A 22,062-nucleotide genomic window follows, 5' to 3' on the forward strand; every position below is an offset into this window, starting at 1 on the left:
ACAGCATCAAAATGGACATAGTCCCGGTATGTTGTTGGCTTATGACATCTGTGCCTCAATATTCAGTGAACAGAAAATGGTATGAATTTTTGATAAAATCCTTGATTTGAATTCTGAAGGCATGCTTGAATTCTTAAAGGTATCTCAAACCAAATTCCGGAAAAAAAATCCATACAAATTTTTGAGGGAAATACTTAATGAACTCGAATCCGAATCAATAGCTGGACGAAACATTCATCAAATATCTTAATGACATTCTGATAAAATTTCAGAAAAAAAATCAATTCATATACTTATAGTTGTTGTAACGTCACGAGGAATTCCCACAGAAATATTTATAAAGTTCGTTTGAGATATGCTTTGTTAAATTCTCTTAAGAATCCTTATTATCTTATTTCTACTATAACTAGTTTTTCGGCTTCACAGTCATTAAAACGATTGCGTTGATTACTTTGTTATCTTCGCCTACGTTTCGGTCCGGGAGTGGACCTTCTTCAGGGCCTAAAATTATTTATTTTATTAAATTTTCTCATAAGGACATATTTTCAGACAAAATAAAAACTTTAAAAAAACTTACTCGATATTAAATCAACAAATCAGCATAATTTTGCAAAAAGTGAAAAAGTCGGTATTGAAAGGGTTGCTTCTTCTCCACAACGGGCATCGCTATATGGGAGTTGAAAATAGTTACATCACTTAACATTTTGTGTGCTACATAGCTTTCTGGACTTACATCTAATTGTGTTTGGCTTTTCCAACGGTCTGGAGGATTTGGATTAGGGTTATTCAAAATACTAATCTAGAGGTTTCGCACTAGTTACACCGGGTTTGAGTATGGCTCACTATCTGAATTATAGGTTAGTATGGGTGTATATGTAGCTTATGGGTGTATAATCTATTCAATTTCAAGAGATATTCTTCTCTCGGAGTCAGTTTGGGGTCGGGAGGATCTCTCTGTTTTTAAATTTTGTACACACGATAAAAGGTAGCTGTATGCCACACTAAGGCCAACTGTATCGGTGCGGCGGTTAACCGTGTGTGCTGTACCACGTATCTGGCACATCTCTAGTGTTGGAAGGGATTGCGTATTGTATGTACAATCGACGATCTTCGGATTGTTTATATCGAACCAGTGCTGATGAGATATGGTATGGTCCATCAGTGCTTTTTTTTTTTTAGTTTATTAACGACCCTTTAACTCGATTTGAGTCATTCGGGTCGAACGTATTTATTTTTCTATTTCATTTTTACAATTTAATTCAGCTTTACTATTTCTTTTCTTATGCTTGTTTATTAACCAATTTATCCAACGGTCCGTGTCATCGCATGCGGGTTCTTCTTCATCTGACTCGTTCGTCTCCATCACGTTGCCGTCATCATCATCGGTAGAGAATTCGTTCTGCGTGGTCTGTGGTTCAGCCGCCAAAACGATTTTATCGTCCTTTCTTTTTGGTGGTGGCGATCTCTCCTCAGCAGTGATGTCGATGTGGTTCAAACTTCGTTTGCCATGCGGTTGTTGCTGAAGCTCTTGTTGCTGGTTGAGTTTGTTTTCAGAGGCAGAAGTGGAAATAGAAGAAGTGGTGGTTTGTCCAGTAGAATTGCTGGTTGTTGTTTTCGATAGCAGTTTTTTGTTGTCGGTGCATGATCTGCCTGTGTGCAGCGGTAGCGTACAATACCGACATGAAGCCGGCTGCGAATTGTAGCTAATGAGTGTTTGTTCAGTCTTTATAGTCACATACGATTTAATGTGCTTTTTGAGTTTCATTTGCACCACTCGTATGCCAGATGGGATACCTTTTCCGGCATAATTTTTGCCCCAAACTGCTTCTTTGATGCTGAACACATCCCCATACTGTTGTAAGTAGGACGCAATATCGGCGTCAGTTACGTTTTCTGAGAGATCGTGTACTTTGACCTCGACTCGTTCATCAGCCATCATCAGCTGAACTTGATAACGCTTGTTAGCAACCACCAATTCGTGTCGGTTGTTGTGCTGCTCAACCACAGTTAGAGCAGTATGAAGGTCACTGCATTTCACGTGCACACAACACTGGGCATGGTTCATTTGTAGGCGTTGAACCTCTTGCGGTCGAAGTCCCAGAGTCCGAAAGATGAACTTATGAACATCCTCGAAGTTAGGACGTTTATCGAAATTTTTCAATTAGATTTTGAGCGTGTTTTCGCGGGACGTAATTGACATGATTACTAATGCACAGTAACCATGTCAAACAGAATGTATAGATCACAATGCGAACGCGTGCGTACGGATTGAAAGCTTCAGCACAACTGTCCATCAGTGCTGTCTTCTCTCTTAGCTGTTGTATGGAGGGATCGGTGTAATCAACGCAATCGTTTTAATGACTGTGAAGCCGAAAAACTAGTTATAGTAGAAAACGTAGCCAGTCGAATCCATCCCGTTTGCTTATTATCTTATTCAGTCATCTTTTGGTCACGTTTTTCTAGTCAGCGTTTTTCTAGTGTATATTCCAAGACACTTAGCTCTGAAGTTGTCGTGTCGTCATATAAGCGTCTGCGATCAGCTGGTTTTATTGTTTATAATGAGCTTTTAACGTTTCGCGTCACTCCTATTCGATTTCAAAGGAAAATGTTAAGCTTTGGTAACACGTGCATGTTTCGTTTATTCTTCTGTTTCGGTTGCATGCATACTATTGTCACTTCTATCGTAGAAAGTCTTCATGGATAGCTTTATTACTCTTCATTAATTGACATTTTCATTCTAAATAAAAAGTTAAAAACTACTTAGAATATATTGATACGTTAATGATGTAAAGTTCAAGAAACTGCATCCAACCAGAGGTTGCAAGATTTCAATACAATTCTACATAATAATTATACTAATATTGCATAACATTGTTACACAGACAATGAATAAAGGGATATCATAAATAGTTTTGATTTGAAATCATACATTTTTCTGTGATATTGAAACATCACAGCGCAACAAAAATGACGAGTTTGCGTGTCTCAAGGATCGAATTATGTGTCTCTAGTAGATTTGGGGTTGCTGAATCTGATGCCATTCTCAGAAATGTTCCAGCACGTCACAATTTTTAGCTACAGGTCGCAAAAGTTGCATAAAACACTGGTTTTATGGATGTTCACAAAAATTCTAAGGTATAATTTATCAAACTTTTTTATGATCTTATCTTATCCAGCATAATAGTTGAGTCCTATTTCCTTCATTTTAGATGTAATTTAGTTGAAATTGCCCAATTATATTTAGATTAAACCAATTTTTTCAACATGCTTGCTGTCGCCATACAAAATTCTTCGTTTCTCTTATATGAAAAAATACAATACTTTTTTAAACCATAAAAAAATAACTTTTCCACATCGAAAGTATTGTAAACTTTGTTGATAAGTATTGTTATACACATAAAGTTTGAATTCTGTGACAAATTAAGCATATAAATTGCTTTACAAGCTAGCAAACTTGCATGCAAGTTGGCTAAAATAGTCAATTTTGGCATTTTCAACTTACAATATCTCAAAAACTAGACGTGCTATGATATTATTGAAAACGGCAATTGGATTAAGCAGCCCTTAATTAAGTGTATAGCAGTATTTTGGTGCTTGAGACAAAAACGTGTTCCGCAGTGTATTCTACAATATTTTTATGTTTAGTTTTTAATGTATGCATATCGTATAGAGCTCTATGTAAGAATCTTCCTTCTTCTTTCTCTCTTTAAAAGAATGCAAACAACAAGGCCAATAACAAACAGAAGGGACAAAATTTGAATTCTCGCTTCGATCCACTTTTTGAATTACATTTAGGTCCCATATCAACTGCGCCAAATTCCAGCTCGATCGGTGAAACTATACTTTAGCGTCAGCCGTCACAGACCTTGACAACCATTTTTACGATGAAGAATATTGCCCAAGACTGTGCAACAGTCCGACACTTGTGAAAAAAGCTATTTAATGAAAACCTAACAAGTGAAGGAATAACCATATAACAAAATTTCCGAATAGTCTATGCTTAATAACTTTTTTCACAAGCATTGAGTTGCTTTGTGGGTTTCGACAATGTTAATCATCGTTAAAATATCTATCCAGATCTGTGTTCAGAATATTTATAGAGGACATCATATTCATATAGTAAATCTCATACAAACTTTGAACGGCTGGCGCTAAAATAATTTTTCACCGTTCGAGCTGAAATTTTGCACAGTTGTTATGGAACCCAAATGCAATCTATTAGTGGGCTGGAGCAAGAATTAAAATTTTTCATATAACCGTGTCATGCATACTAATGCATACTAATGCATATCAGATGGCCATTGACTAATTCGTTCTGCACCTTGCAATGTATAAAATTTCAACAATTAGGGTAGGTGTACCAGTTATGGACAAAGTGGTTCCCTATTTCGCCATACGGGATTACTTGACTGTTTTAACATATTGAAAGATTTTTTGTGTTGTAGTAGTAAGATTCAAGATATATCTTTATGTTTAAACATTCAAAAAGTTTTAATATGTGAAAGTTATCGAAATTTCCCGTATGGCCATATAGGGAATCACACTGGCCATAAGCGCTTTTCGAGGAAATTGGTTATTCGAGGTTGGTTATTTGGGGAACTGGTAGCCGGGAAACTGACATTCCTGGAAATAACATTTAGGGAACCGACATTCGATGAAAAGTAGCACAATCCTCAAAGACCCGAGTGCCGTTTTCCCGAATGTCATTTCCCCGAATGTCAGTCGACTAAACACATCTGGTCAAAAATGCTGAAAACGGTGGAATACAAAAGAACCGCAAAGTAAATAGTGGTATATATCCGATTATCGGTTCATTCACCACCTTGAAGTGCAAAAAGTTATGACAATTATAAGTGTTAAAAACTTTCCAGGGAATTGGGCTATTAGGAGAAACGGTATATTTAAGGAATTGGCATCCGGGTTAAAGTAACACTACCGTTATATGCCTACTGAATCGGAGCCTGCTTCGCAGAGTAGTGCTCTAGTAGCACGGTAAATATGTATGTTTAACTTTATTTAAAAGGGCTGCCTTTTAGTCCATTTGACGGTGCATTTTATGTGTTGTCCTGTGATATAAGTTTTCATATCAAAATTTCATAATAGGCGCGTCATTAAAACGTGAATTGTAATGAAATATGCAAAACATAACACTGTCATCTAACGGTGTTTGTAATGAATTACAGGTAACAATATATCTACAGTAAGATGTTGACAATGCGGTTGGAGCCCTGTCTTGTGGCCCACGTGGTACTCTAACCTTTTTCAGCAAATTACAACGTTTTCGGACAAACAAACAACCACGGCCTTATTAAAGCGCAAATTTTTCAGCCCCTGTTGATTGACACATCTTAATGCGGTCTACCATTTTTTTGATTTATAGATTCTATCCTCGTCCTACTGCGGCGGGAACGGGTTGCCGGTTGTAGTTGACGTGACTGGTTGGTTTGCTTTTGCTACCCCTTCACAATACCCAAGGAAAACACGATGATAAGGAAGTGACAGAAAAAAGGTTTCCTCAAGCCAGAGAAAAAAAATAATGAAACCGACACTTAACCCTATTTCACACATAATGTTGGATCTATTATGACTTTTATCCTGGCATTCAGTGTCCCTTTTCACGTGGTAGTGGTAATGATGAAAGTTCGTCGTTAGGAGTTTTCTCATTTAGATGCTTGGTGTAAGAAGAAATCTTGAAGGTGACAAGGAAGTCGAAAAAATGCTACGAGATGTGCGATATCACTTCGTCTCTGTAACTGTACCCTCCTTGACATGAAAATGATAAACACAAGAGCTTTTGGGTGAAACGAGAAGAAAAATCTAAGAATTTCCTCGTCACAGTCCAAGCAAATACGCTGAGGGTGGCAAGAAAACGTCGGCGCTATCTGTAGCACAAGGTGTAAGGATGGTAAAGATTAGTAGCGATAGTTGGTACAAGGTGTGTCGAAATAATTTATTCGAGGCACTGAATATGACTTCAATCCAAAACTAAAACTAGTATTAGTTAGAACAGCATGACTTCAAAATATGAAATTATTCTTTCGAGATGGAAAAAATGCGAAATTGTTATAGAGTAAGGTGGGGCAAAAGTTCGACCTTAGTAATATAACACTGCGGAACACGTTTTTGTCTCCAGCACCAAAATACCGCTATTCACTTAATTAAGGGTTGCTGAATCCATTGCCGTTTTCAGAAATGTCATAGCACGTCTAGTTTTTGAGATATTGACTGTTGAAAATGCAAAAAATGACGATTTCAGCCAACTTGCATGCAAGTTTGCCAGCTTGTAAGGTAATATATTGGCTTAATTTGCCACAGAATTCAAACTTTATGTGTATAACAATACTTATAATTAAAGTTTGTATTACTTTCGATACGGAAAAGTTATTTTTTGATGGTTTAGAGAATTGTTGTATTTTGCCATATAGAAGAAACGAATAATTTTGTATGGAGACTGCAAGCATGTTGAAAAAATCGGTTTAATCGAAATTTAATCGCGCAATTTCAATCAAATTATGTCTGAAATGAAAGTTCAAGTTCTATTTTGCATGTTTGGTGGATTAGATTACAAAAAAGTATGATAAATTGTACTTTAAATTTCATGTAAACATTAATAAAACCAGTGTTTTATACAACTTTGGTGACCTGTAGCTAAGAATTGTGACGTGCTGGAACATTTCTGAGAATGGCACCAGATTCAGCAACCCCAAATCTACTAGAGACACATAATTTGATCCTTGCGACACGCAAAATTGTCATTTTTGTTACGCTGTGTAATCAATGTTTCCAGAAAAACAATAGCAGTAGAAACAAAATAAATACCATACAGTGAAAATTCAACATATTGGATATAATTTTGCTGTACAAACTTGTGTCAAAATATCTACAAATTTTTAGTTATAACAGTTTCAAAATTGATTGTCTTAAACGAACTTTTGCCCCATCGGTGGGTCAAGAGTTCGAATCTATTGAGGGGCAAAAGTTCGCTGGTTAAAATACAAAATATTGATACTTTTATGACAGGTATACCTTAAAATAGCCGTAAACTTATGTTTACCGAAAAATACAAACTAAATTTTCACCAAAAAATTGCCCAAACAGGGTTAATTGTAATATACCCTGAAATAGTAGTTTTTCGCAAAACTAAGTGAAAATGTGAAATTTTAGTGACATTTTTCGCACGTTCAGACAAATTTCGCTATATTTGAAGATAATATGTGGATTTTAGGCAATTACAAAATTTTTCCGTGAGTTTATACATGGGTCGAACTTTTGCCCCACTATGGGCTAAAAATTGTTTACAAGCATTTAAGCAAACCTTAAAGCATCCTCATGATATGCCCAGAAAAGCCCTTACATAAAATATTGAAAAAGTTTTTTTCTTTATTTGGTTCCATGCAACGAAAGTTTGACCACAAGTTACAATATTCACGTCGAAAAACAACAAATAGTTATAACTTTTCCAAATCTCAACCGATTGTTATGATATTTAGAGTGAAAGCCTCTTACTTGAATAGCATTCGCACCATCATGACATTTTTAAGTTTTGTTTTGAATTGAGCTAGAAATCTTGAAAAGAAACTCTTGCCCCACTCGAACTTTTGCCCCACTTTACTCTATACCACAAGTAAGCATAGAGCATTACATCACTGCTAATATAACGCAGATGCATTGCCCTAAGCCTATTATAAGACAAGTTCAAAAGTGGAAATGGACACATATACAGTTGAACTGATGCAAGAACATTGATAAAGCATTCAAGTAATATGAAAAGAAACATTGGTGCAGTAATGCTTTGATACATTTTAAATTTAAAGTAAGTGTTTTATAGTCTGACAGATCTTGAAATTTGTCGAATAAAAGCAATGCTGTACCAAAAGCAATGTGCTTCAATAAGGCCATCGATCTCTCAGGGACACCCTTGTGAATCATAACACTCAAGGTTCCCCAGACATAATAGCGTGTGCCTGGGGTTAAGCAGAAAGCTAACTCCTCGGTGACGAGGAGTATGTTCACCCCATAAGCCATAGAGTATACCCAACCAACAAAGGTTATAATTTCTTTGCAGATCAATGCCCAACGATAGCGATCGCCAACGATTCAAAACGAATCGACATCGATCGCTATCCAAAATCCAATCACTTTTGGATCTGATAGCAGAATTTGCCACACTGTGTCATTTTTAAACAACTTCATTACAAATAAACAGCATTTATCAAATTTGGACTGATGAAAGTCAAAACTGTCGTCTTTCATTTGCTGCTAAAACCAAAATAATCCATTGAGGGCCTAGTGCAACCATTTTTTTTTTTTTTTTTTAAATATTTTTTCAAATGCCCCATGATTTAAACTATTACGGTGAGTTGAGTTATTGGCACTGATTGAGACTAGAAATGTGAAAAAAGTTGATGTTTAAAAATGTTCAGGTATGAATCTCAGTCTAATTTTGTGCAGTGTTGGCATTTGTATTCGCTTCACAATTACGTTAGTCCAACAACTCTTTTCCTCTTGAAATATTGTTTTGTAACTCATAAACAATCTTCATATATCTGGTCTTTCGTATCTACTGGAACATAGTCTGCTATTCGACTTCTACAAGGACTTCCACAATTAGTAACATATAGCTTTTTATGCATATTGCAGTGCTCAACTCCAGCCGCAACGGAACATTTTATTCATCCTTAACCGTCTCTTAACCATGTTTTCCAGCAAAAAAGTTTTTGTTTTTTTAGACGGAAACAATTTCCTATGGTAGTAGTGTTTGATCCTTTGACCTTGACGCTTGCTCCTGCGGGGGCGGGCGATGAGGGCAGGATCTAACATGTCGCACGTCGTTCGCGTCGTAGTAAAAAAGTGCTGCGATTATTTAGTAGTTTTGATCTATTGATCGCGTCGATTGCCGATGACCGTAAGGACGTAGCCAGCGCTGTTATTGACTTTTAAAATTTGAGCTCTCGACTTGTACACATTGAAGAATGGTATGCTAATCCCAAGCCCCATTTAATGATTCCCTGTGCAACTTCGATTGTTTTGGTCAATCACGGAGTAGCAACTAAGAATTGTACGGTCATCTATGCTCATGTTCATGCTCATGCTGGACGGAAACAATTTCCTATGTAAACAGCAAACAAAATGTTGAATTCATTCTTGCTGCTGAAAAGAGAAGACTTAGAAACCCTAATGGACCAGTGCACAAGTTCACCCGTTGACGTTTTAGCGGTGCCGTGTTATTTATGTGACCATGGAAACCAGTGAATTCGGCACCGCTCAAATGTCAAATTAGTGAACTCGTGCATCGGTTCATGGACCAATGCACGAGTTCACTAATTTGACGTTTGAGCGGTGCCGAATTCACTCGTTGCCATGGTCACGTTTTTTTTTCTGTTCGGGATGAACCACTGCGACCAGTTTACTTTGATCTTTTGTGGTATATCCATGTCCTTTGTTTAGTGCATGTCGTTCTACTCCATTACTATTGAGAAATAATGAAGTGGTCGTTTTTTATGGAAATATCATTCTTTACCATTTTGTATAGAGTCTCTTTAGAAAAAGATACCGCTATTTATACCTATTGGAGAAAACAGTTTGTCACCAACTCACAAAAGCGCGCCCCTTAATCAGGTTCGGCCACTAAGCTGGTTGAATGATACTGATTTTGACCATGCATCGGTACTCTAGCGTATCAAATTATTGCTTCTACTTATAAGGTTCAATTAGATTCCTTGAAACGAAAAGCTTATTTTAGAAGTTAAGAGGTCTGCTACTCCACTGATTCAGAATCGTTTCCCTCCTAGATATCGAAAGATAAACTCTTGAACTCGGAAAGATATTGTCTCATGAGCTGAAACCATCCAGCCTTTTTTTTTCACTTCGACCTCCTCATTATCTAGGACAAATAGGTGAGTCTTAGTATCTTGTTACTCTCTTATACTCTTCCGACCCTAACTTATAAGTATTCACAAGAACAGATACAACAAGAGTACAATATGGTAGATCTTACCCCGTAACGCACCTCGAAAAGGTGATCTACCCGCGTTAGGGGCAATGGTCACGTAAATAACACGCCACCGCTCAAACGTCAAATAGTGAACTCGTGCATAGGTCTATAGTAGTGCGATGTTAACAAAGCCTTCTTTGTTTGCTTTTCAAACTAATGAAACATATTCATAAACTTTTATTAGCAACGAGAAGAAAAAACACAAACAGAATTTTTGACAAGTTCACACTTTGTTGTTGAATGGACATTGGAAAAATGCAAATATTTAGAGATAATCGAATTGCGAAAGATTGATCGTGGATTGATGTTTATGATACTTTGCATGGAGATCTCAAAAATATGAAGAAATGTTTAATTTTATAACAGTTTCAGTAAAAGGATTAAAAAGGAATTTTAATACTATCTAATAAAACTTACTACGCGTATATTAATCACGGTTATTCCGAAACTTAAATCAATCCAATCAGCACTGAAAATGTTACATAAAAAACTTCACATATTTAACAACCTGGAATAATATTTTTGGCGGAAAAAAGTGTCACACAGAAAAAGAGGTTTAAAACGGAGAATCTAAGTTCAATCACGTTTGTTTATCATTATATCCAGAAGAACTCGCGGGCGGAAGGCAGCGCGATGTAACTCGACCCAAGCCCGAGGATGGAAGACAGCGCGCTTCGACGGCGAAGTATTCACTGAAGCCCTGAGGCGCGAACGGAACACTCTGGACCTAAACGGTGAAGAGCTAGTTGCTGTGATATCACGAGCGTGTGATGCTTCCATGCCGAGAAAAGCCCCTCCTAGAGAGAGCAGGCCGCCGGTGTATTGGTGGTGCGAATCAATTGCAAATCTTCGAGCATCGTATTTAACAGATCGCCAACAAATAGTAAGATTTGAGGGAAAACTATCCAAACCTGTTCATGTTACATCAGGAGTTCCCCAAGGTTCACATTTAGGCCCATTGTTATTCATATTGTTTGTTAATGATATTTCATATGTGATAAAACATGTTAAAATTCTTATTTATGCTGACGATATGAAACTTTTTATGGAAATCAATAGCAAAAAAGAGAGCGACATTTATCTGAATGAAATAAGTATATTTGATAAATGGTGTAGTAAAAGCTTACTTAAATTAAACGTCAAAAAATGTAATCTAATCACATATAGCAGAAAACGTAATACACCACAGATTACTGTATTTTTAGAAAATCAAGACGTTCAAAGGTGCGATAAGATTAGAGATTTAGGTGTTATATTAGATTCTAAACTTACATTTACTGACCATTATAAGACTATTGTCCACAAAGCAACCAATATGTTAAGCTTTATTAAGCGTTTTAGCTTCAATTTTCGGGATCCATATACGATTAAAACCTTGTACATTGCTTATGTAAGATCAGTTTTAGAATATTGTAGTATTGTGTGGTCCCCACATATGAAAACACATGAGGATAGAATCGAATCAGTACAGAAGCAATTTCTTTTATATGCCTTACGCAAATTAGGCTGGACAACGTTTCCACTGCCATCATACGAGGCTCGATGCATGCTTATTGACATCCAAACTTTAAAGGAGCGTCGCGAATTAGCCATGATTTCATTTGTCAATGATATAGTATCGCATCGTATTGATTCCACCAATCTCTTATCTAGTTTGAATTTCTACACGCCCGCCAGACAGTTGAGGAATCGGAATTTGTTCGCATCAAACAATCATCGAACTAATTATGCCAAGTTCGGCCCAATAAATCAAATGATGTCTCTTTATAACCAGCATTACACAGAAATTGATTTGACCATGTCGCGAACGAAGCTTAGGCAATATTTTAATTCCCTTAGATATAATACAACATAGTATTAAGCAAACATGTAGTCTACAATTTGATTGACGAAATAAATAAGTAAAAAAATATATATATGTTTATCAGCTCAGTGGGCACCTTCGCAATTCAAGGGTTCATTCACAAATTTCATTTCGCCAAAAATTGCCATTTTTAACACCTACCCACCCCCTCGTACTTTTTTTTGTATGGAAATTCTACATATTGTGAATGGGCTGTAACATTTTGAGGACAACCACCCACAAAATTTTTTGCTCCCTTCAGCGTTACGAGATTTGTGAATGGGCTTTAATAAAATAAGCCTTTTATTGACTGAAAGGAATTCGAATCCATAACCCTCAATATGGTGTTGCTTAACAGATGCGTAATAACCGGTATTTGGACTTGTTGGTGGTGTTCATATTTCAATTTTGTTTTTGAACAAATATTTTTCTTTCTTATAGGTTATGTCATAGCATCACGTTGTTACAGTGATCATTCACGTCATAGCTGCAAACATTTCACCAGAAATTTGCCCTTCTTTTTTTAAATAGGCTGTTCTTTCACGATTTTGTTGGATAAGCTAGTCACTAATATTTCCATATAGAAAAGCTTTTTATAAAGGAATATATCTTGAAGGCATTCACTAAAGTGATTCCTGCTATAATTCTAATCGGAAATTTTCCCTTTCTTTTATCTTCTTGTATTAAAACAGACAGGTCTCTTATGGATATACTCACCACTTTTCTGCCATCATCATTTCTTCATTATCTTGAATCAAAAAAATATTTTTTTTTGTTTGTGGTTATCTCACAAAAATTCAAATTAATTATTCCACAAATCAACAAAAGTTCTTACTGTAGCGTCAATCAGAGGCCGCCGATTTTTCTAACATGTACAAGTGAACAAGTGCGATAGCGGAACGGTCATCTATTAGGTTGATTTTTAGGCGGGTTCCATAGAACAACACTTGCAGCGACTATCTCAGGGTGAACTTCCATTACCATCGTTTACGAAACAAAATCTTTAAGAAGATCTTAATCTTAATGCCCGACACCTATAAAAATGAGTAAAGGAAGTGGCTACCGACGTCCAATAAGAGACTTTACTGCATCCTAATGTTGTGCATATTATAGCTATTCTTCTCATAATAAATTCACCCTTCTTTTCGAAATAGACTGTTCATCAGAGCATTACAATGTGGCTGTGTGAATCTTCCCAAAATTAGAGGACAAAACTTAGTGTGTAAGAAATATTTGCTGAATAGCTGCTTTTTTATCTTCTGATATTTGAAAAATACATTTTTGACCCAAACTCGTGAAATACTCAAAAGGAATCGTACAATTATCTCCTCACTCTCTAACTAGAATATGTCTCAAAATGTTATCCATTCGGGGTAATGGCGTTCGGGGTAGTGACCCATTCGGGGTAGTGGCGTTCGGGGTAATGACCCATTCGGGGTAATGGCTTTCGGGGTAATGGCGTTCGGGGTAGTGGCATTCGGGGTAGTGGCGTTCGGGGTAGTGTCATAGAATCCTAACAGCTCTGCTGTAATTGCCTGCAAACGCAAGCTACTGGCAAGCGTGGCGCTATCCATACTAAGGTATGGAGGACCAATCTGGTCAAAAGCGCTTAGAACGAGCAGAGACCTAAAGCGGTTGGAAAGACGTACAGGATAATGTGCTTAAGAGTAGCAAGTGCATACCGAACGGTCCACGACACGTGTAAAGAGGAAACGCTTAGAAGCTGGCAGCAGGAATGGGATAACTCCACTAAGGGTAGATGGACCCATCGCCTAATACCAAATGTGTCAGATTGGTATGGTAGAAACCATGGGGAAGTGAACTTACACCCGACGCAGTTTCTGTCAGGACATGGTTGCTATAGATAGTACCTGCATAGGTTCGGGCACTCAGAATCTCCTGCGTGCCCAATTGTGCTGGTGTGGAGGAAACAGCGGAGTATGTTGTGTTCGATTGCCCCCGTTTCATTGTTGTGAGAGGCCGCATGCTCACTACATGCGGAGGGGACACGTCCCCCGACAATATTATAGAGAAAATGTGTGCGGATACCGAGTGCTGGCATGCAGTAACTACGGCTGTCACTCACATTATGTTAGAATTGCAGCACCTATGGCGCGCCGACCAAGAGTTGGCTGAAGAGGTCCCTTGTAACATTGTTTATGTCGGCTAGGAGAAGCAGTTTGCCTAGGCTACTTCTGCTACACGTGTTGTGCTATATGCACAGGCTCCTCCCCGAAGAAATACCGTAAGGTAGTTCCGGGGAGATATGGGCCTGAGGCCAAGGGTAATGTCGATGCACTGTTCACCACTTGATCAATTTTAAAAGAATTGCTCAAGCACAGAGCATAGTCTGATTTTAGTGGGTCGTCGTTGGTGCGTCATCCCCGCATTCCCTGAGTTACCTTCTCAGGGGATCTGTTTGCAGATTTCCCCCATGTAAAAAAAAAAGAAGAACTCAAATACCGTAATTTCGGGTGAAATTGATCATTTTTCACGTTTTTTTCTAGTCTGTTTTCTATATTGTTAACAAAGCCAAACAACTAAATGCAGGAAAACAAGTACAAAGGTGAGCCTCATCGACCCATGTACCGAAATTTTCTAACAAATGTCAATTTAATGTCAACAAATATCTCGAATATAAAAAATCAGGGGATCTCATTTCGGGGTGAAATTGATCACTTATCAATGTCATTATTTTAAGTTTTCAAAACAACTCTGCATGATAAATTTGAGCTCCCTGAATCCGAATATTTGTCAAATTCTTAACGAACATTTGTCAAATTCATAACAGTGCAATATTTATATAAATAACGAATCGTTAAATTTCAAGAATTACGTGGGAAACGCCTAAATGTATGCAATTTCTTAAGGAATTCAATGATATCTAACAGAAATCCAATTATTTCAACCATATGAGCTAATTGGTACGAGTTTTGGTGATGAAATCTGGTTTGGGGATATATCTCAAGCATCCTCACAAACTTTCAGGTTTATACAGTTATCCCTCCATGAGTCGATGTTCCATGACTCAATATCGACTCATGGAACCATACTGGAAACAAAATTTCATGGTTACTATGATGGTCCCTTCAAACAGTTTTCCAAAGGATTGCTGTTCCATGACTCGATATTGAAGGGACCATCGACTCATGGAGGTTTCACAGTACCATTTTCAAATCCTTGTTTAGAAATAGAAGTTCATAGGTGTTTATCAATACTGCACCGCGCATGATTTTTAAATTTTACATTATTTTCAAAGCAATAAACATTCTTTAACGCAAAATACTTCACAACACACAATTTGACAATAGTTACGACAAACAACGTTCGTTTACTGCAGCATACATTGATATTTGTGCTCCATTACGAATAATTAATATCGTGTTATACGATGATCAATTTCACCCTTCTGATCAATTACACCCGATTTTAGGGTACTAGGTTCTGTAAGGATATGTTGTATTTAGGCTTTTTTATAAGACCTTGAACTTGAACGATTGTTGATGGGAAATTGTGCCTATTGAAAACAAAATCGGCAAACTTTCTGCGCTCGGAGTTTGGTTTGACTATAAAGTAGATTCTCCAGTTAAACATTTGTCCATCAAAGTTAGATAACACCATGAAAATGTGTGGGTTTACCGTGTAGCGCACACTGGTTCAGAGCCCAAAAAACGTAGTTTTCGATGTCTAAACGTGATTTTTGAAGAGTGGTATGAAGAATTGGAGGATATCGCTTAACACTTTGGGGCCTGATTTTTTCCAAGAACTATTAAAAAGTTTTTTGAACGCCTTTCAATAGTTTTGGTGCTCAAAATGCTAAACATAACAAGAAATGATGACAAATATTTTTTGGGAGGTGCTAGGTCTTCCAAACTGCTCTTGAGTTCATAACTTGAAGTCTATGCTTGTAATAACAACCTTGTTCATCATACAAGGTGATGAACTGTAATCTACCGTATATTCTGAACCTTCTGAGTGTTCAGCAAATATTATCAGATCATTTCGAATGTTCTAGATTATCTAACTTGTCGGGATGTTCAGTACATAAGATCTACAACGCGATGAGAGTCAGGATTTAGTGGTAATAAATTAATAACCCCGAAACAAAGCACTTCCGAAAAATGGTGTATTCGACAAAGTTTCCAGTCATAATTAGCGACATCTATTGGGAAGCATCCATAAATTATGTCACGTAAAAATATACTATTTTCAACCCCCCTGCTTTTCACCTTTTGTTTGAGAACAATTTGTGAAAACGTCAGTAGAGTCTAAATGCGTAAACGAGTAGAAACACGTTTTGAATATATGTGGTTGTCGACGAATCTTCTTCTTTTTTCTTGGCATATCGTTCCCACTGGAAGGAAGCTGGCTTCTCAGCTTAGTGTTAGTTTAGCACTTCCACATTTATTACCTGAGATCTTTCTCAGCTAATGACCTTTTTGCATGGGTATATCGTGTGGCAGGCATGCGCCCATACTCTGTGCCCAAGGAAGTCAAGACTCTTTCCTTTACGAAAAGATCCGGTAATCGTCATACAAATCTCGAGTTCTACTTCCTTTTTGCAATCGTGCAACACGACTATCCGTGTAGAGGCGTCACTACTGTACTGTCACAGACAAACAGACGTAACACTCTTGAGAAGCTCATGGTACATGCGTTTAACGATGAATTTGAATTTCATTTGACCGACGCGATCGTTCCACCAGAGGCGCTAGTGTTCGACCGCTTTGACTTTTGATAGTGTACACGTTGCTGAATGATGCGAACAAAACTTACAGGCAATTCGTGTAGTAGTGTGCGTGTTAGGCAAACGTCAACTAAAAATCCATCATGGCAGACAGTGCTTCGCGCGGTTCTTGCAACAGATGGCAGTGTGGACTATAAGACTATCCATGAGGGCACTTCGCGATTGGGTTGACAGCTGCAAGCACAGTGAACACTAAACTTACCGAAATTTCGCTAAGGCGGCATCCATTTATTACGTAACGCTAAAATTGAAATTTTTTGACCCCCTCCCCTCCCTCCGTAACGCTTTTTGTATGAAAAATTAAAATTTGTTTGTATGAGCCGTAACGCTTGAGCCTACTCCCCCCTCCCCCTAGAGCGTTACGTAATTTGTGGACGGCGCCTAAACGTCATCAGCGCTTACCAATCTCCTTTGTTCCCCAAGCGATGATTGTCAAAAATTCATGGTAAACAAAAAAATTTAGCTGATCACAGCTGTCTCATGGATTGCCTTATTGTCAGTTAAGCACTTGGTAAACTCTTTGCCATGACATGAAAAGGCATGTGAAGCAGCGTTTTTCTTGACATAATAGGTATGTATTACCAAGTACGAACATCAATTGTATTTACAAAAGGCATTTTAAGCTACTTTCATACTAATTATTCTATTTGTCAGACTTCTGCATGTTCAGGATGTTCTAGGTTGCCAAGTAGAACATTAAGGCATACACCTAAATTTTTTCCCTGACAGGAAAGTATATTTGCAAGGACTTTTCCGAAGACAGTAAATTTTATTCATTGTTTCTTTTTATACAGCCATTTTCCGACTACGGTCATAAATGACCGTGCCGGCCCTAAAGGGAAAACTTTGATCATTTTAGCGAGAAAAGTTACTGGAACAAGGGTAGACCTGAAGTTCTGAACTCCAGGGTAAATTGGAGGGCCTGGAATATCACCAACGTTCCTTGAAATAGCCAATTGGTCTGTGAGAAGGTTCCGTGAACATGATAGATTATATAACTTCACTCAGTTTAGAAGGAAATATTACTGGAAAAATAGTAGACCTGAAGTTCTGAAGTCCTGGGGAAATTTTGAAGGATCTGCAATACCTCAATCGTTCCTTGAAACAGCATATTGATCCATGAGAAGGTTCAGTCAACATAGTAGATTATATAACTTCACTCAGTTTAGAAAGAAAAATTACTGGAACAAGGGAAGACCTGTAGTTCTGAACTCCAGGGTAATTTGGAGGGTCTGGAATACTCCAAACGTTCCTTGAAATATCTTTTTGATTCGTGAGAAAGCTCAGTGAACATTAAATAACTTCATCGTTTAGTAAGAAAAATTACTAGAACAATTGTAGATCTGAATTTCTGAACTCCGGGGTAATCTGGGTGGCTCGGAATACCCCAAACGTTCCTTGAAACAGCTCATTGATCCGTGAGAAAATTCAGTGAACAGGTTAGATTTTATAACTTCACTCAGTTTAGCGAGATAAATTACTTGAACAAGTGCAGACCTGAAATTCTGAACTCCAGGGTAATTTGGAGGACCTGGAATATCCCAAACGTTCCTTGAAAGAGCTTATTGATCCATGAGATGGTTAAGTGAGCATGTTAGATTATATAACTTCACTCAGTTTAGTGAGATAAATTACTGAAACAAATGTAAACCTGAAGTTACGAACACTAGGGTAATTTGGAGGGCCTAGAATACCCCAAACGTTCCTTGAATTAGCCTATTGATCCGTGACAAGATTCAGTAAACTTGGTAAGTTATATATCTTTACTCAGTATAGCAAGAAAAAATACTGGAATAAGTGTAGACCTGAAGTTCTGAACTCCAGGGTAATTTGGAGCACCTATATTATCCCAAACGTTCCTTGAAACAGCCTATTGATGCATGAGAAGGTTTAGTGAACAGGAAAGATTTTATAAATTCACTCAGTTTAGCGAGATAAATTTCTGGAATAAGTGTAGACCTGAAGTTCTGAACTCCAGGGTAATTTGGAGGGCCTGGAATATCCCAAACGTTCCTTGAAATAGCTCTTGAGATTCTCAGAGGTTGGTAGATTCTATTTGAATTTGTAATGTTATTGTTTTTAACCCAAACAATTACTGTTACGGTTGTAGATTTCAAAGAGTGTGCTTCAAAACAGTTTGGACGTCCTAGAACATCCCAGGACGTAGCAAAGCAAGTGAAATAGTGTTTTTGTTAAAAGAGTAATTCTGTATTATCTAGCCTGAACATCATTTATGTTCACAAACAGCATTTCACGCTTCGTATGTACTTATAGTTAAATTTTCCAAACTTCAGGATGTTCAGGATGTTCTAGGTTGTCAATTAGGTCATAAAGGCATATACTTCATATTTTTCTCTGATAAAAGAGTATATTTGGGACAACTTTGCCGAAGACAGTATATACATTTGTTCATTGTTTTTTTTTTTACAGCCTTTTTTGTACTGCGGTCATATATGACCGCGCCGGCCCCAAAGGGTTAAACTTTATTTTGGTATAAACATAATTTTGATCTACAGGGGGGTCCGTAGCCTTGAGGTAACGCTTTCGCTTCATAAGCGGAAGGTCATGGGTTCAATTCCCAGCCCCTCCACAAAAAAAACCAGTCCAGCCACCAGAAGACGCCGCACGGAAGACCGTGCTTTGGGGGAGCACATCCATCCTCCGTCAGTATCAGATGGTGGCTAGCTAGCCTCAAACGACTTAGAAACACGGCAAAATGAACCACCGCAAGAGCAAAGGACTATGGCTTATGGAAATCGATTGGACTGAACAGCAGAGCTCTCTCCTACCTGCTCGGCGTAAGATTAGAAGAGAGTGAAAGCAGATGTAAATATAAATTAGTTAAAAATAGATCTGTATCGGTATAGTAGATACAGATGAACTGATTCCGGCACAGTAGTGGCCACGAGCACGGAGTGCCTTAAAAAAAATGTGATCTATCCACCTAGCAGTGGGTCCATAAACAGTAGTTCATAATTAGCATTGGAATACGACGGAACAAAATGAAATTTTTTCCAACTCTTCACAATACAACACTCTTCTTATATCACGTTTAGACATCGAAAACTAAAAGACGCACGTTTTTCGGGCTTTGAACCAGTGTGCAGCGATGTGCTTAAATTAACTTTCCAATTGAGTTTCAAATTTGCTCTTGAATTCAATACAGCTAAAGCAGTGCTGGGAATGGTAATACAGTCGACTCTCCACATCTCGATGTTCTATATCTCGATATCTCTCCCTATGTCGATGATTGATTCGGTCCCTTCGTTCTACGTTATATTTTAGATCTCCATACCTCGATATCCTCCTTATCTCGATATCTCTCTATCTCGATGTGATTTTCGTTCCCAATTATCCCTCCGTATGTCGATATGCCCGTTATCAAAGGTAACTAAACTGGATTTCAGGGACTCAAAACAATTAGCGAAGACAAAATGACGTCTGTTTGTTTTTGATTTTCCTGGTAACGGAGTGATTTTCAATCTAGTATTCTATAAAAAATTGTTCTATGTCTCGACCTCTCCCTATCTCGATGGTCCTTTCGATATCGAGATGTGGAGAGGCGACTGTAGCAGTAGGCTTGAGTTTTTGCGAAAATCACGTGGCTCTTCTAATGGGGCTCTGCATTTTTTTTTTTATTTTGCATGGGATTTTGACGTTTACTGGCCTTGTTGTTAACACATTTTGTGTAGGGGTGAAAGAGAGAGAGAGAGCGATTTTTGTGCAGAGCCCCATACAGTCGTTCAAAATTGTGAATCTCATCAAGTAGCCTATGTTGGGTACATGAATTTTCTAAATCTGTAGTGTCATTGAAGGCTGTAAATGCGGGAAATGCAGCGGGAAATAGAACATTTTTCTACAGTAGTTTTGGGTTGCCCTTAGCAACGGGTGTTTTGCTATTTTCAAGGCATTTTGCCTACAGCAGCGATACGCGTGAGTTTCACTGGCTCCACTGACTGTGATTTGCTACGCTTGACTACTGTAGTGTGATTATCAGAAATTTTCCCAACTCTAAGCTAAACCCCTTTTTACGCTAACCTTTTTTTACATTCCAAAAATTCTAACTTACGCTCCTGCCTGATGACCTACTAGAACCAATGAAATATGGGTATTTCTCGTACGGGAGAGCGCCCGTTATTGACCACCAACACCTCAGTCTTATAACGGGCCAGTCCTAGTTTCCTAGACTTCATCCATTCCTCAACTAGTGCGCTGCTGTTAACTGTACTTCCTCCATCGATGATTCACCACAGACCACTAAGGTGATGTCGTCGGCGAATCCAACACTTGTCGGGAGGGACAGCCTCAGTAAGTCATCGTACATAGCATTCCATAAAATTCGGCCCAGGATTCAACCTTAAGGTACTAAAGATATGTTGTGGGTTATGGACTTCAGTCTATTATGCTCAAAAACGGGTTTTAAGTTTTCATCCGACGTTTCGGACACGTCGGATGAAAACTTTAAATCCGTTTTTGAGCATAATCGACTGAAGGCCATAACCTACAACATAATCATCACAATCGTGTCTCCGAGAAAGGTACTAAAGATAATCAGTTCAAATGCGTATTCGTATTTTGTACGTGGCGATTAGGATAGTGATTGCACGATAATTTTCACATTTCAGTTTGTCGCCTTTTTTGTAGATAGGGCATATAACGCCTTCCTTCCACTCCTCCGGTAGCTGTTCCGTTTTCCAGATTCTGACTATCAGCCGATGCAGACAAGCGGCTAACCTGTCCGGGCCCATCTTGATGAGTTCGGCTCCGATACCATCCTTGCCAGCGGCCTTGTTGTTCTTTAGTCGTTGAATGGCATCCTTAACTTTCCCCATCGTGGGAGCTATGCTGACATAGCCATCGCTTTCGCTGTCCTGACCTTCTGTGCCTGTGTTCTCTGCGCCATTCACGTGATCATCGTAGTGCTGTTTCCACCTTTCGATCACCTCGCGTCCGTCCTTCAAGATGCTCCCATCCTTATCCCGGCACATTTCAGCTCACTGCACAAAGCCTTTGCGAGATGTGTTGAGCTTCTGATAGAACTTCCGTGTTTCTTGAGAACGGTACAGCATTTCCATCTCTTGTCATTCCACCTCTACCAGGCGGCGCTTTTTGTTCCGGAATAGGCGCGTTTGCTGTTTCTGCTTCAGTCTGTATCGTTTAATGTTTTGTCGCGTACCATGCTGCAGCATTGCAGCCCGTGCTGCAATTTTTTTTCCTCTAAAACCTCCTGGCACTACTCGTCGAACCAATCGTTTCTTGAGCTCCGTTCCACATATCCGACAATGCTTTCGGCAGCGTCGTTAATGGCTGCTTTGACTGTCCTCCAGCAGTTCTCAAGAGGGGCCCTATCGAACTCGCCCTCATCCGGCAACGCTGCCTCAAGATGCTGCGCATACGCATTGGCGACATCCGGTTGTTTCAGTCGCGCTAGATTGTACCGAGGCGGTCGTCGGTACCGTACATAGTTGATGACGGATA

General features: G+C 38.4%; 1 long non-coding RNA gene across 1 annotated transcript; it reads right to left on the reverse strand.

Annotated features, from left to right (window-relative positions):
- Positions 1–364: 364 nt before the first annotated feature.
- Positions 365–1,697, reverse strand: LOC110678688. Its single transcript, XR_002501842.1, has 3 exons — positions 734–1,697; positions 578–666; positions 365–501 (listed from the first exon to the last, which is right to left on the reverse strand). It is a non-coding gene; the product is annotated as an uncharacterized LOC110678688 (long non-coding RNA).
- Between the last annotated feature and the right edge of the window lie 20,365 nt (positions 1,698–22,062).

The sequence above is a fragment of the Aedes aegypti genome, chromosome 3 (genome assembly GCF_002204515.2).
Source record: "Aedes aegypti strain LVP_AGWG chromosome 3, AaegL5.0 Primary Assembly, whole genome shotgun sequence".
Lineage (NCBI taxonomy): Eukaryota > Metazoa > Arthropoda > Insecta > Diptera > Culicidae > Aedes > Aedes aegypti.